At 45.6% G+C, this 14,099-nt stretch overlaps 1 pseudogene; it reads right to left on the minus strand.

Annotated features, from left to right (window-relative positions):
* Positions 1 to 11,081: 11,081 nt before the first annotated feature.
* Positions 11,082 to 13,230, minus strand: LOC105516710 (annotated as a pseudogene).
* Between the last annotated feature and the right edge of the window lie 869 nt (positions 13,231 to 14,099).

A 14,099-nucleotide genomic window follows, 5' to 3' on the forward strand; every position in this document is an offset into this window, starting at 1 on the left:
TTTCAAAATATTTTGAAAGGTAACATTGTACAGATAATGAAGATAGGTAAAAAACTACCTATGTTTTTATATCCAGATTTAGTATAACAATTCATATTTTTCATTATTAATGAATAAGTCTTGATGTGTTACTGTTGTAGTAATCTCCTTGAGAAATTGAAAAGTATTTTCCAGTGTTTTTCTTTTTTTTTCTTTGGCAGGCATCTTACAAGTGTATTACCAGAACAACACAGTAAAGGTTTTTATGGCTTTCTACAAGCTGTCAGTTTTAGTCATTTTTTAAGGAGTACATGTCTGGCCTTTGAAATAATTGGCTACTGTAGAAGTTATAACTTAAATGAGTATACCAAACTTACAGAGTAAAAAAGGATATAAGAGAGTACCATAAGCAGCTATACACCAAAAAAATTGAATAACCTAAATAAAATTAACAAATTTTTAGAAACAAAAAACCTACTAAGACAGAATCAGGAATAGAATAGCTGAATAAACCTATTCAGCAAGGAGATTCAGTATGAACATTGCATCAGTAACTGAAAGCCCAGCAACAAAGAAAAGCCCTAGACCAGATGGCTTCACTGCTGAATTCTACTCAACATCTAAAGCAGAATTAACACCAGTTTTTCTCAAACTCTTTCAAAAATTTGAAGAGGAGGTAACATTTTCTAACTCATTCTATGAGGCCAGTATTACCCAGACACCAAACCAAAGACAACACAAGAAAACTACAGACAAACATCACTTACAAATGCTGATGCAAAAATCCTCAACAAAATACTAGCAATTTAAATTTAGCAGTACATTAAAAGGATTATACACCATGAATGAGTATAATTGACTCCTGAAGTAAAAGTATGCTCCAACACATAGAAATCAATGTAATACCACATTAACCTATAGAAGAAAAAAACCCCACACACATGATTATTTTAACCAAAGCAGAAAAAGTATTTGTCAAAATTTAACCCACTTTCATGATAAAAAATACTCAAACTACAAACAGAAAGGAAGGACCTTAATATAATACGTTATACATTTTAAAAAAACAAAGCTAACATTATGGTGAAAGCTTTTACCCTAAGAGCAAAAACGAGGATGCCTGCTTTTACCACTTCTATTTAAAGTAGTATGGAAGGTTCTAGTTAGAGCAATAAGGCAAGAAAAAGAATTTTAAAAATTCCAATTAAAAAAGAAAAGGTAAAAGTATCTGTTTGCAGATGATACAATCTTGTATATTGTGAAAGAAACTGTCAGGAGCAATAAATAAAATTCAACAAAGTTGCAGGATACAAAATCAATACATAAAATCATTTGTATTTCTACAATAACTAACAATAAACTACATGAAGAAAAATCAAGACAACAGTATCATTTATGATACTGTCAAAAGAATAAAATACTTAGAAACCAGCTTAACCAAGGTAATGAAAAACCTGTACAGTGAAAACTATAAACATTGCAGAAAGGTATTAAACATGACTCGAATGAAAAGACACCATGTGTTTATGGATTGGAAGACAAAACCCTGTCAAGATGTCATTGTTATCTATAGTCATCTACAGATTCAATGAAATTCCTATAAAAATCCCAACATTTGCAAAAATAGAAAAACCTACTCTAAAATTCAGATGAAATCTCAAAATAACCCGTGTCCCAATCTATATTAAAATAAATAAAGTTAAAGGACTAATGCCTTGTGGTTTCAAACTTACTACAATGCTTCAGTACCCAAAAAATGTTGTACCAGCATAGAGACAGACATGAAGACCAAGGAAATATTGGTCATAATTTTCAACAAGGCAGCCAAAACTATTCAATGAGAAAGGACGATATTTTTAAATGGTGCTAGAAAAACTGGATATTTACATGGAAAAGAATGATGTTGAACCCTTACTTTACACCATATACAAAACAATTAAAAATTGATCAAACATCTAATTGTGAGAGCTAAAGCTATAAAACCCTTAGAAGAAAACATAGGGAAAAAGTTTCATAACATAGAATCTGGCAATAATTTCTTGGATATGACAGTGAAAGTGCAGGCAACACAACAAAAATACAGAAAAATAACATTATTATTAAAGTTAAAACCTTTTGTGTATCTGAAGATACAATCAATAGATTGTATTCACAGTGGGGGAGAAAATATCCACACATTATGTATCTGATAAGTAATTAATATCCAGGCTATATTAAGACCACAGCAACAACAACAACATCAAATTTAAAAATGAGCAAAGATTTTAAAATAAACATTTCTTTAAAGAAGATACACAAATGATCAGTAAGCACAGAGTGAGGTGCTCAGCATCAATTATCATGAGAACAATGTACATCAAAAGCACAATGCAATACCAACTGACACACATAAGTATAGCTACCATAAAACAACAACAACAACAATAAACCAAAACAAACAACAAAAACCCAGAGAACAGCAAATACTGGATGTGGAGAAGTCAGAAGTCTTGCATACTACTGGTGGGAAAGTAAAATGGCACAGCCACTGTGGAAAACAGTAATCACCATATGATCTAGCAATTCCACTCCTGGGTATTTACCTAAAAGAACTGAAAGCAGGAATTTGCACAGATATTTGCACACCCATGTTTATAGCAGCACTCACAATAGCCAAAGAGTAGAAACCACCAAAATGTCCATCTATAGATGAATGGGTAAGCAAATATAGTCAATACATACGATATCTTCAACCTTAAAAATAAAAGAAATTTTGATACATGCTACAACAAAACTTGAGAAGATTTTGCTAAGTAAAATAAGTTAGACAAAAAAGCAAATACTGTATGTTTCCACTTATATGAAGCACCTAGAGTAGTCAAATTTATAGACATAGAAAATAAAATAGTGGAGGTCAGGGGATGGGAGGAAGGGAAATGGGGAGTTATTTTTCCATAGATAGAATTTCAGTTTGGGATGATAAAATAGTTTTGAAAATGGATAGTGGTGATGGTTGCACAACAATGTATTTGTACTTAAGGCCACTGAATTGTACACCTCAAAGTGGTTACAGCGGTAAACTTTGTTATGCATATTTTACCACAGTAAAAAACTTAGCAAATATTTTTAAATCTACATTTTTCTTTGAACTCTTTATATCTGATATGGTTTGGCTTGGTATCCCCACCCAAATCTCATCTTGAATTGTACTCCCATATTTCCCACGTTGTGGGAGTAACCTGGTGGGAGATTATTGGATCATGGGGACAGTTTCCCCTCTGCTGTTCTCATGGTAGTGACTAAGTCTCATCAGATCTGATGGTTTGATAAGGGGAAATTCGTTTCACTTGGCTTTTATTCTCTCTCCTGCTGCCACCATGTGAGACGTGTCTTTCAGTTTCCACCATGATTGTGAGGCCTCCTCAGCCACGTGAAACTGTAAGTCCAGTAAACCTCTTTCTTTTGTAAATTGCTGAGTCTTGGGTATGTCTTTATCAGCAGCATGAAAATGCACTAATACAACATTCTTTGTTCATTTTTCAATTTTTTTGCTGGTCTTTTAATAATTTATGATAGCTTTATATATACATCAGCCAAATTAGCTTTTTGTCTGTCATATATGTTGGAGATTTCCCCAGTCTGTTGACTTTTGATTTTGAGGCATTTTTTTCTCATAGAAAGTTTTAATTTTTATGAAGTCAAATTCATCAGTCTTCTATTTGATGACTTCTTCATTTAGGAGTTTAGGAGTTTAGGAGTTTCAGTTTAGGATAATAGTAAAGTTGTAGATATGGATAAAGGAGATGGTTGTACAACAATGTGAGTATACTGAATGCCATTGAACTGTACATTTAAACATGATTAAAATGGTGAGATTTATGTTGTATATATTTTACCACCAAAAAAGGCCCAGGCTTAGATGATTATATGTTAGCGGTTTGGAGTAGCTCTGACACCTATTCCCCTCCAGGGCTCTAATTTATAAAGCACCCACACAATAAAAGTAGATAGTGACTTCACATATCTTCATGGCATCTTATAAGCCCCATACCAGGGACTGTCTTGGAAAGCTGTTGTGGAAAAACTGGCATAAACTTGAGGTCAATATGAGACCTCTTGTCTCTTCTCATGCTGCTAATAAAGACATACCTGAAACTGGGTAATTTATAAAGGAAAGAAAGTTTAATGGACTCACAGTTCCACATGGCTAGCGAGGCCTCAAGATCACAATGGAAGGTAAAGAAGGAGCAAAGTCATGCCTTACATTGTGGCAGGCAAGAGGGAAGTGAGAGCCAAGTTAAGTGGGAAGTCCCTTATAAAACCATCAGATCTCATGAGGACTCACTCAATATCATAACGGTATGGGGAAACCACTCCCATGATTCATTTCTCTCCACCTGGTCCCACCCTTGACACACAATTCAAGGTGAGATTTGGGTGGGGACACAGAGCCAAACCATGTTATTCCATCCACAGCCCCTCCCAAATCTCATGTTCTCACATTTCAAAACCAATTTTGCTTTCCCAATAGTCCCCCAAAGTCTTAACTCATTTAAGCATTAACTCAAAAGTCCACACTCCAAAGTCTCATCTGAGACAAGTGCCTTCCACCTATGAACCTGTAAAGTCAAAAGAAAGTTAGTTACTTCCTAGATACAATGGGGATACAGACATTGGATAAATAAATACACCTGTTCCAAATGTGAGAAACTGGCCAAAATGAAGGGGCTATAGGCCCCACACAATTCCAAAATCCAGCAGGGCAGTTAATTCTTAAAGCTCTGAAATGATCTCCTTTGACTCCATGTCTCACATCCAGGTCTTGCTGATGCAAGGCTGCCCACAGCCTTGGGCAGCTCTGTCCCTGCGGCTTTGCAGGGTACAGCCTTGCCACCTGGCTGCTTTCATGGGCTGGCATTGTGTGTCTGGGGCTTTTTCAGGTGCACAGTGCAAGCTGTAGGTGGGTCTACCATTCTGGGATCTGGAAGATAGTGGCCCTCTGCTCACAGCTCCACTAGGCAGTGCCCCAGTGGGACTCTGTGTGGGGGCTCCAACTCCACATTTTCCTTCCACACTGCTCTAGCAGAGGTTCTCCAGAAGGGCCGTACCCCTGCAGCAAACTTCTGCCTGGACATCCAGGCATTTCCATACATCCTCTGAAATCTAGGTAGAGGTTTCCAAACCTCAATTCTTGACTTCTACACACCTGCAGGCCCAACACCATGTGTAAGTCACCAAGGCTTGAGGCCTGTACCTCTGAAGCAATGGCCTGAACTGTACCTTGGTCCCTTTTAGTCACGGTTGGAGTGACTGGGATGCAGGGCACCAAATCCCAAGGCTGCACACTGCAGGGGGCCTCTAGACCTGGCCCAGGAAACCATTTTCTCCTCCCAGGCCTTTAGGCCTGTGATGGGAGGGGCTGCTGTGAAGGTCTCTGACATGCCTTGGAAACATTTTCCCCATTGTCTTGGTGATTAACATTCAGCCCCTTGTTGCTTATGCAAATTTCTGCTGTAGGCTTGAATTTCTCCACAGAAAATGGGTTTTCTCTTTTCTGCTGCATCATCAGGCTGCAAATTTTTCAAGCTTTGATGAAGGGGTGGCCTGCCCCTCCACACCTGTGGGCGTTTCTCGTTAGGTGGAATGAGAGACTTGAGAAAAGAAATGAGATACAGAGACAAAGTATAGAGAAAGAAAAAGTGGGCCCAGGGGACCGGTGCTTAGCATACAGAGGACCCACACCAGCACTGGTATCTGAGTTCCCTTAGTATTTATTGATAATTACCATCTTAAAGAAAAGGAAGTGGCAGGATAATAGGATCATTATAGAGAGAAAGTCAGCAGTAAGACATATGAATAAAGTTCTCTGTGACATTAATAAGTTTAAGGAAAAGTGCTGTGCCTTGATATGCATATGTAAACATCTCCATAAACCTTTTTAGTGCATAAAGAGCAGCACTGCGCTAGCAAGTCCCGACTTTTAACCAGCAACCTGCCTTCAGGCACTTGTTTAACGAAGCACACCCTGTACAGCCCCAAATCCTTTAAACCTTGAGTCACCACAGCACATGTCTCTTGCAAGGACAAGGTTGGGGGTAGGGTCACAGATTAATAGCATCTCAAATACAGAACAAAATGGAGTCTCTTATGTCTACTTCTTTCTATATAGACACAGTAATAGGCCGATCTCTCTTTCTTTTCTCCACACTTTTATGCTCTGCTTCCTCTTTATTTTGAGATGGAGTTTCACTCTTGTCCCCCAGAATGGAGTACAATGGCATGATCTCAGCTCACTGCAACCTCCGCCTCCTGGGTTTAAGTGATTCTCCTGCCTCAGCCTCCCGAGTAGCTGGGATTACAGGTGCCTGCCACCATGTCTGGCTAATTTTTATATTATTAGTAGAGACAGGGTTTCACCATGTTGGTGAAGCTGGTCTTGAACTCCTGACCTCAAGTAACCCCCCACCTTGGCCTCCCAAAGTGCTAGGATTACAGGCATGAGCCACTGTGCCTGGCCCCTCTGTGTCCTCTTGAATGTTTTGCTGTTTAGAAATTTCTTCTGCAAGATACCCTAAATCATCTCTCTCAAGTTCAAAGTTCCACAAATCTCTAGGGCAGGGGCAAAATGCCACCAGTCTCTTTGCATAGCATGAGTGACCTTTACTGTAGTTCCCAACAAGATCCTTATCTCTATCTGAGACCACCTCAGCCTGGACCTTATTGTCCATATCACTATCAGCATTTTGGTCAAAGCCATTCAACAAGTCTCCAGGAAGTTCCAAACCTTCCAACATCTTCCTGTCTTCTAAGCTCTGCAAACTGTTCCAACCTCTGCCTGTTACCCAGGTCCAAAGTCACATCCACATTTTGGGGTGTCTTTACACTAGCACTCTATTCCTGGGACCAATTTACTGTACTAGTCTGACCTTATACTGCCAATAAAGACATTCCTGAGACTGGGTAATAAATAAAGGAAAGGAGGTTCAATGGACTCACAGTTCCATATGGCTGAGGAGGCCCCACAATCATGGCAGAAGGTGAAGGAGGAGCAAAGTCTCACCTTACATGGCAGCAGGCATGAGAGGAGTGAGAGCCAAGTGAAGGGGGAAGCCCCTTATAAAACCATCAGATCTTGGGAGAACTCAGTCACTATCATGAGAACAATATGGGGGAAACTGCCCCATGATTTAATTATCTCTACCTGGTCCCATCCTTGACACATGGGCATTATCACAAATTAAGGTAAGATTTGGGTAGGGACAGAGAGCCAAACCATATAACCTCCTATCCCCTATTCCGGAACTAGATGGAGGAACATATGCATGCAGGTTCACCTGGAGAGATTAGATGGGGCAAGCAGAACAGTCTTGCCCAAATCATCCCATGAGCCTGGACCTTGAGCCCTCTCACACGCTGTCAGGCATGTATCATACCAAGAAAGGAGGCTAGGAGGGTACTGTATCTACCTGTATACAGGGAGCTATGAAATATCTGAGTTGAGAATGTGACACATGAGAGGACAGAGTCAGTATGACCTTTACACAGTGACCTGGCTCAAATAATTTCAGGCTTGCATTAACCAGGTGAGTTCCTCTTTCTCTCCAAGGTAGGTAAACTAGAGGAGTGAAGTGGGAGTTGGGGATAATTTTGGGTAGTACTTATTCTGTGTTCTAAATAAGAAAACCATAAATGCCCTCTTTCAGGGTCCAAATATTAGGTGAAAAAAATCCCTTTGTCATCTCAGTCATGTACTGTGGACTCCAGCCGAGCAGTACACAAATATTCATTTATACTTTCTCTCTGCATAATGTGGGCTTTTCCAGTTTTATGATGTAGCTGACTAAGTTCGCTCATATTACTAACTGGGGACCAGACTACTGAATGTCATAACAGGTGGCCAGCATGTCTGTGAAGGGCAGAAACTGGAGGAACAGCTGGCAGAAGCCAGCTAGTAAGGACCCAATGCCCACTCCATAGAGGACTCCACACTTACAAGAAAATACTAGGCTGCCTCACTAGTTATGCCCCTAAATAAAAAAACAAAACTCCTCTACAGAATGTGTGTGTACACACCTAAATACATGCACACAGCTACATGCAAAGGGAAAGGGCTTGGAAGAAAACAGATCCACCTCCGAACACCAGTTACTTCTGGGAAAGGGGCAGATGAAGCCAACTGCCCCATTATCTTTTAAACTGATGAGCCTGTGTTAACTTTGCACTCTTTGGGTTATTACACAAGCCCTGCAGAACTGAACCACCACCAACCACTTGCACTTTTCCTGATACCAAATGATGACTTCCCTCAAAATTCAGTCCCACCACCTGCTTCCCATGTAGGGGGCTACTGACCTCCTGGGGTGCAGTCCTGGTCTCAGGTAGGGGGCCACTGGCCTCCTGGGGTACAGGGTTCCAGGCTAAATCCACCCCACAGATTCCTAGTGAAACCAGCATGTGTCCAAGGGGCTTTCCCAAGCCTGGACCATGTGCCCACCAGAGAAATATGCCTGTACTCACTCCCCTAGAACAGACTCCCTTTCCCGTCAGTTGGAATGAGGGGTAGGGAAGATTTCATGGTGTCTGGTAGAGGTTGGGTATGCTGAATCTGATGTGCTGTCAGAAGCTCCCCAGAGTCAGGTGCATTCTCAGCACATGCTGTGCGCTGCCCCTTCAAGCTGTGAGCGTCCCAGAAGGCAGGTGCTACTGCATCCCCCATTTATAGATAAGCAGAGGTCAGGTGATCTGCAGCAAGCCAAGAAGCTAAGAGGCCAACAGGCTGGATCTGCATTTTGCTTGCAGAGGCCCCATCTGGCTGCCTGAGGCTGCTCTTGAGACTCCTCCTGCCGCCTGCTCCTCCTCTTCCCTCTGCAGCTATGCCAGCTTCTACCCACAGCTGTGCTCCAGGTGGGGAACATCTATGGGTGCACCATGGCACAGCTGCTCAAAAACCACAACGTGTAGTAGAGCCCCCACTTCATGCTGTCTTCCATGTCCAAGTCCAGGTTCATCTAGGGCTTTAATGAGACCAAGCTCCACTGAATTCCCGGATAGTAGCTAATCCCTACAATCCCCTCTACATGGGTAAGCCACCAGACCTTGGCCCTGCTCCCTCCTGGCCCCATCATTCTGCCTCAATTGCTTACATGCTACCCTGTCCGTACTGTTTTGAAGCCCCTACAAGAACGTTGAGATTCTGAGCTGACTCCCACTGAAGGAAGAAAACCATCAGCAGTCACTAGGTTCTGCTTTCTGGAAGCTTCATGCCCCCTCCCACCATGGCCCATGCTTGCCGGGCTAGAAGGGGGACTCCTGAGACTTGAGAAACACAGACCTGCAGCTGGCATATAAAAAAAAGGCCCCTAAGAGGACCACTCCCATCCATGAAGTCCCAGGTGGAACCAGGTAATTGGGAAATACATAGGAGCCAAGCCTGGGCCCCACTCAGAACTAGGTGGGAACTGTGGCAGTGACTTGCTCCCTCTGCCACTCTGGCTGTACCACTGCAGGAGGGAGGAACATCTGACACCACCCACGAGTGGGGACACTAGGTGTGGGCAGCTTCCAGTTGTTGCTGCAGCTGAACCTTCCCAACCAGCTCCATGTAAGGCCATCTCAGGTGGGTGCAGGTCTGGGCTGTGCTGGGCAAGGACACCCCTCAAAGGGTGAGAGCCAGTGAGGAGGGCTGTCACAGAGGCCCCTTTTCCTGCTCTGAGAACAGGTTGGGGCATTAAAGGAGAACTTCTCTCACCTCCCAGCTGTGTCCCTCCCCAGGGACATATTTTCCAAAGATGAAACACTCCTCTGCTTGCCTGTGAGGCAATTGCCAGCATTTAGGGAAAAGGAGATGAGCCTCACCTGCCTTCCCTGATGCATCTGCGGCAGGTTGGCAGGACTAGGGGAAGGCCAAGGGGATCTGGGGTAGGACCTGAACATCTGCCCAACCCCAGGCTATGCTGGCTTCATCTTCCTGATCCACCTGTGTGATGGGGTGAATTACCAACAGGGTATCATACAGGCCATGGCTGAGTTCTACAAGAGCCAGGTAGAAGAGCACTGTTCTGGGTGTGCTCCCAAGCACCCAGCTCACACACATCTTATTGACAGCTTCCTGGAGACAGGCCTCAAAGTTCAGGCTTCCTGAGAGGCCTGGGAAAGAGGCTCTGCCTGGCTTAAGGGCCTGACCCCAAAGGTGCCACTTCCACCTCTCTCATCCTGATAGCCTTGTATTCTCCCCCTGCTTTGAAGCGGGGGATAGGTGAGACAAGAGGCAGTGTACATTAGCTGCTTTTTCAGAGAGTGCCATCCCTCCAGCCCCTGAGTAGGCATTTTCATCACTGGTTGCCAGATTCCCAGTTTCTGTTCAGAAACTGCACCCATGCCCTGGAGAGACACACACAGGCCCAGTGACCACACGTACAGCCCCCAGGGCCTAATTCCCTTCTACATGCATGTGAGTACACAGTGGGCTTGATTCCTGCCAACTAGTCTCTGCCCCTGCCAGATATTCGTGTGCCCACATGATTAGGGGGAAGAGGTCACATTGACACACCCACGCCATGGGGAAGGGGTAGTTGGCCCCCTATTTGACCACCCTTTATTGCTGGTTCAGGACCAGCAGTGTTACTACATTGTCTCCAAGGTGCCACCTTGGGGTAGAATTGCCCAACCCTTTTGGAAGTAGGGTGGGGGTGGGCAGCACTGGCCACTTTTAAGTTACAGAGACCAGCTGGTCCTGTGGAGAAGCCAGGGTTGCCTTCAGGAAGCAGGTTCCCTACTGAGCAGATGACCAAGGCCCAGGGCAGGTTCAAGCTCCTGTGAAGCATGCCTACCATGTCCATAGCCCATACTAACCCCACCAGGAACCACTGGAATGCTTGTTCCTGGGCATAGAAGCCCAAGTCAGCTGTAACCTTGCAGCACAATTACATCTGCCAGCAGTACTCAGAATACCTATAGAAAGTGCAGGTGAAAGCAGATGCTAAGAGAATGCTCTATTAGGCAAAACTGCATACTATGAAAATGCTTTAAAATGCGACAAGAGGAGATGTGAAGACACAAACAATAAGTGCGTAGTGACACATGGCTATCAGAACACACTAGAGAATCCACACCGCTTCCCCTCTTTACCCAGAAAAGGCAGACTCTAGACCACCTCCTTCCTCCTTGGCCATGGCATCCTGGTACTGCTTACTCAGACAGCAGGTCGTTCATGTTGCTCTCGGCCTTGGTGAACTCCATCACATCCATGCCCTCACCCGTGTGCCAGTGCAGGAAGGCCTGGAACACACTTGAACAGCTCCAGGATGGCCGTGTTGTTGCCGATGCAGGTGGCTGACATTTTTAGCCCCTTGGGTGCAATGGCACAGATGGCCGTTTTCACATTGTGAGAGCCAGTCAGCAAAGTAGCTGCTGTTCTTGTTTTAAATATTGAACATTTGCTCATCCACCTCCCTCATGGACACACAACCTCTGAAAATGGCAGCCACCATTAGGTAGTGGCCATGACGGGGCTACACAGGCAACCATCATATTCTTAGCATCAAATATCTGCTGGGTGAGCTTAGCCACAGTCAGGGCCCGGTACTGTTGGCTGCCCCGGCTGGTCGGTGGGGCAAAGTCAGGCATGAAGAAGTGCACAGCCGGGGAAATGGGATCATGTTCATGGCCAGCCTTTGCAGGTCAGTATTCAGCTGGCCTGGGAAGCGCAGGCACATGATGACCCCACTCATGGTAGCAGACACCAGGTGATTCAGGTCACTGTAGTGGGTGTGGGCAGTTTTAGGGTTCTGGAACAGATGTCGTGCAGAACTACAGAGCTTTGCTATCAATGCAAAAGGTCTCATTTGCAATTTCTATGAGCTGGTGGACTGAGAGGGTGGCACTGTGGGACTCCACCATGGTGTCTGACACCTTGGGCAAAGGCAGAACACTGTTTATGATCCTGTCTGGGTACCCCTCCCAGATCTTACTGATGAGAAGGGTACCCATCCCAGATCCAGTCCCTCCACCCAGGGAGCGGGTAAGCTGGAAACCCTGCAGGCAGTCACAGCTCTGATGTTTTTTTCACAACATCCATCACCGATGCCTTCAGCTCTGCACCTTCTGTGTAGTGCCCCTTGGCCCAGTTGTTCCTGGCCCCACACTGACCTGTAAGACAGTACAGCAAGTCACTGGATGGCCAGATATAGTCATCAGGGGCCACCACAATGCAAAAAAGGGCCAAGTATCACGTGTGAGGTGAAAGCACCATTCACCCTGCAGGTGGAGCAGGTGGACCTCCCTCCCCCAAAGCTAAAGGATAGCAGCGTCCCCTGTTAGAAATTAAGTCAGGAGCCGAACCTGAGACAGCCTAACAACAGACCTTCTGCAGGTGGCTCCTGCCCATCCCCAAGGAAAGCAGCAGCTTCTGCCCCCAGCTCAGCTCCCTGCAGAAAGACTGCATCAGCAGCTCATCTCAGGCAGACAGCTGGGCCTTCCTGCCAAAGCCCGTTTAGGAGGAGGAGATTGAGTGACTCGGGATACGAAGGTGTTCAGGGGCCCTAGCTCCACAGTTCCCACAGCGATGACCTTGGGGCACTCTGTGAATCTGAGCTGCCCTGGCTAAGGAGCCCCACCCCAGTCCTCACCCACAGCTCACCGAAGATGTCGTCTGGCCTGAAGACCCACCCGAAGGGCCCCGAGCACACAGAGTCCACGGTGCCCGGCTCCAGATCCACGAGCACAGCGCGGGTCAGGTACCGGCCACCTGAGGGGAGCGGGAGGGCATCAGCGAGGGGAGGGCCGCCATTCCCAGCAGGGCGGTGGGGGAAGGACTGGGGTCTCACACCTGGCCTCGTTGTAGTACACGTTGAGGCGCTCCAGCTGCAGGTCCCTGTCCCGGTGGGAGGTCCCAGCAGTGTCGATGAAATCAGAGATCATCAGAGATCACCTCCCAGAACTGCGAGAGACAGGAGGGGCCAGACAGGCCAGGGCTGAGTCACGGAGGCCGCGGAGCCCGAGGCTCCCCAGCCCCTCTTCTATCCCCAGCCCCTCTCCTAACCCCACCCCAGGCCTCTGGATCCCTGGAGGTCCGCCCTGGCTGCCTAGCCAGCCACCCAGGTCCACCGCGACCCAGGCAGGGAGCCCAGGGGCCTCAATACAGCTCCTGCGACTGCCAACATCTTCCCAGGCCACCCGGCAGGCCTGCGCTGGGCCCTCAGAGCCGCGGCCACCAATCTTGGTGTGGATCTGGTTCCCGCACTGTGGAGTCTGCGATAGCAGGATCTCCCTCATGGCCACTGCGGGACTAGGGCGGCAGGAGAAAAGCGAGGAGGAGCAGACGCGCAGCGACAGTGCCAGTGCTCCGCCAACGCTAAAATAACACCGCGCCCACCTCCCCCAGCCTCAGACTGGGCTACCAGAATAAGCAACAGCTTTACTTCCACACAGGTGTACCTACCTGTGAATCCCTTGGCGTTCAAGGTCTGTTGGAGAGCTCAGGTGGCCTTGCTGTGATCCTTTCCACGTTGGGGAAAGCTGGTCAGCTGGAGAACTTCCTCCCATGTCTTTAGTAAGACTAAATCCCAAGCTGAGCTGAAACAGAATGGGAAGCCTTTTGTTTCCATATTCGCAGCGTGCCTTTGCACCTGTCCTAGATTGACGACATAATTTTGTAATTGATGAGCCCTTTCATCTATTAGGAGATCTGTGGTTAGGAAAGACCTTCTGTATGTTAACTCAATAGGATGTACTTATAAGTTTTCCTTTGGAGCAGCTCAAACCCGGAGTAAGCTATGTGTGTTAGATAGTCAGGCCTCTGACTTAGCTAGTCTTCTTTAGAGTATGATTAACACTTTCACCTTTCCAGAGGACTGCGGTCTCCTGGCAGACTGAAGGTGATATTGGTTTCCTAAAGCTGAGGATAGCTGTTGGGAAATGCCTGCTGTGAAAGATGGGCCATTGTCACTTTGCAGGCCTTTAGATGACCCAAAAGGAGGAATTATTTCTTCTGGTAAACACTTTTCAGATAGGGTGGAGAATGCTTCGATCTAACCAGTTAATGTATCAGTAAGCATTAGCAAATATTTGCATCTCTTGCAGAAAGGCATCTGAGTAAATTAGAGTTGCCAGCCCTCACCTGGATGGGTTCCTCAATGTTGGAC

Source organism: Colobus angolensis, unplaced genomic scaffold (genome assembly GCF_000951035.1).
Source record: "Colobus angolensis palliatus isolate OR3802 unplaced genomic scaffold, Cang.pa_1.0 Scaffold288, whole genome shotgun sequence".
NCBI classification, from domain to species: domain Eukaryota; kingdom Metazoa; phylum Chordata; class Mammalia; order Primates; family Cercopithecidae; genus Colobus; species Colobus angolensis.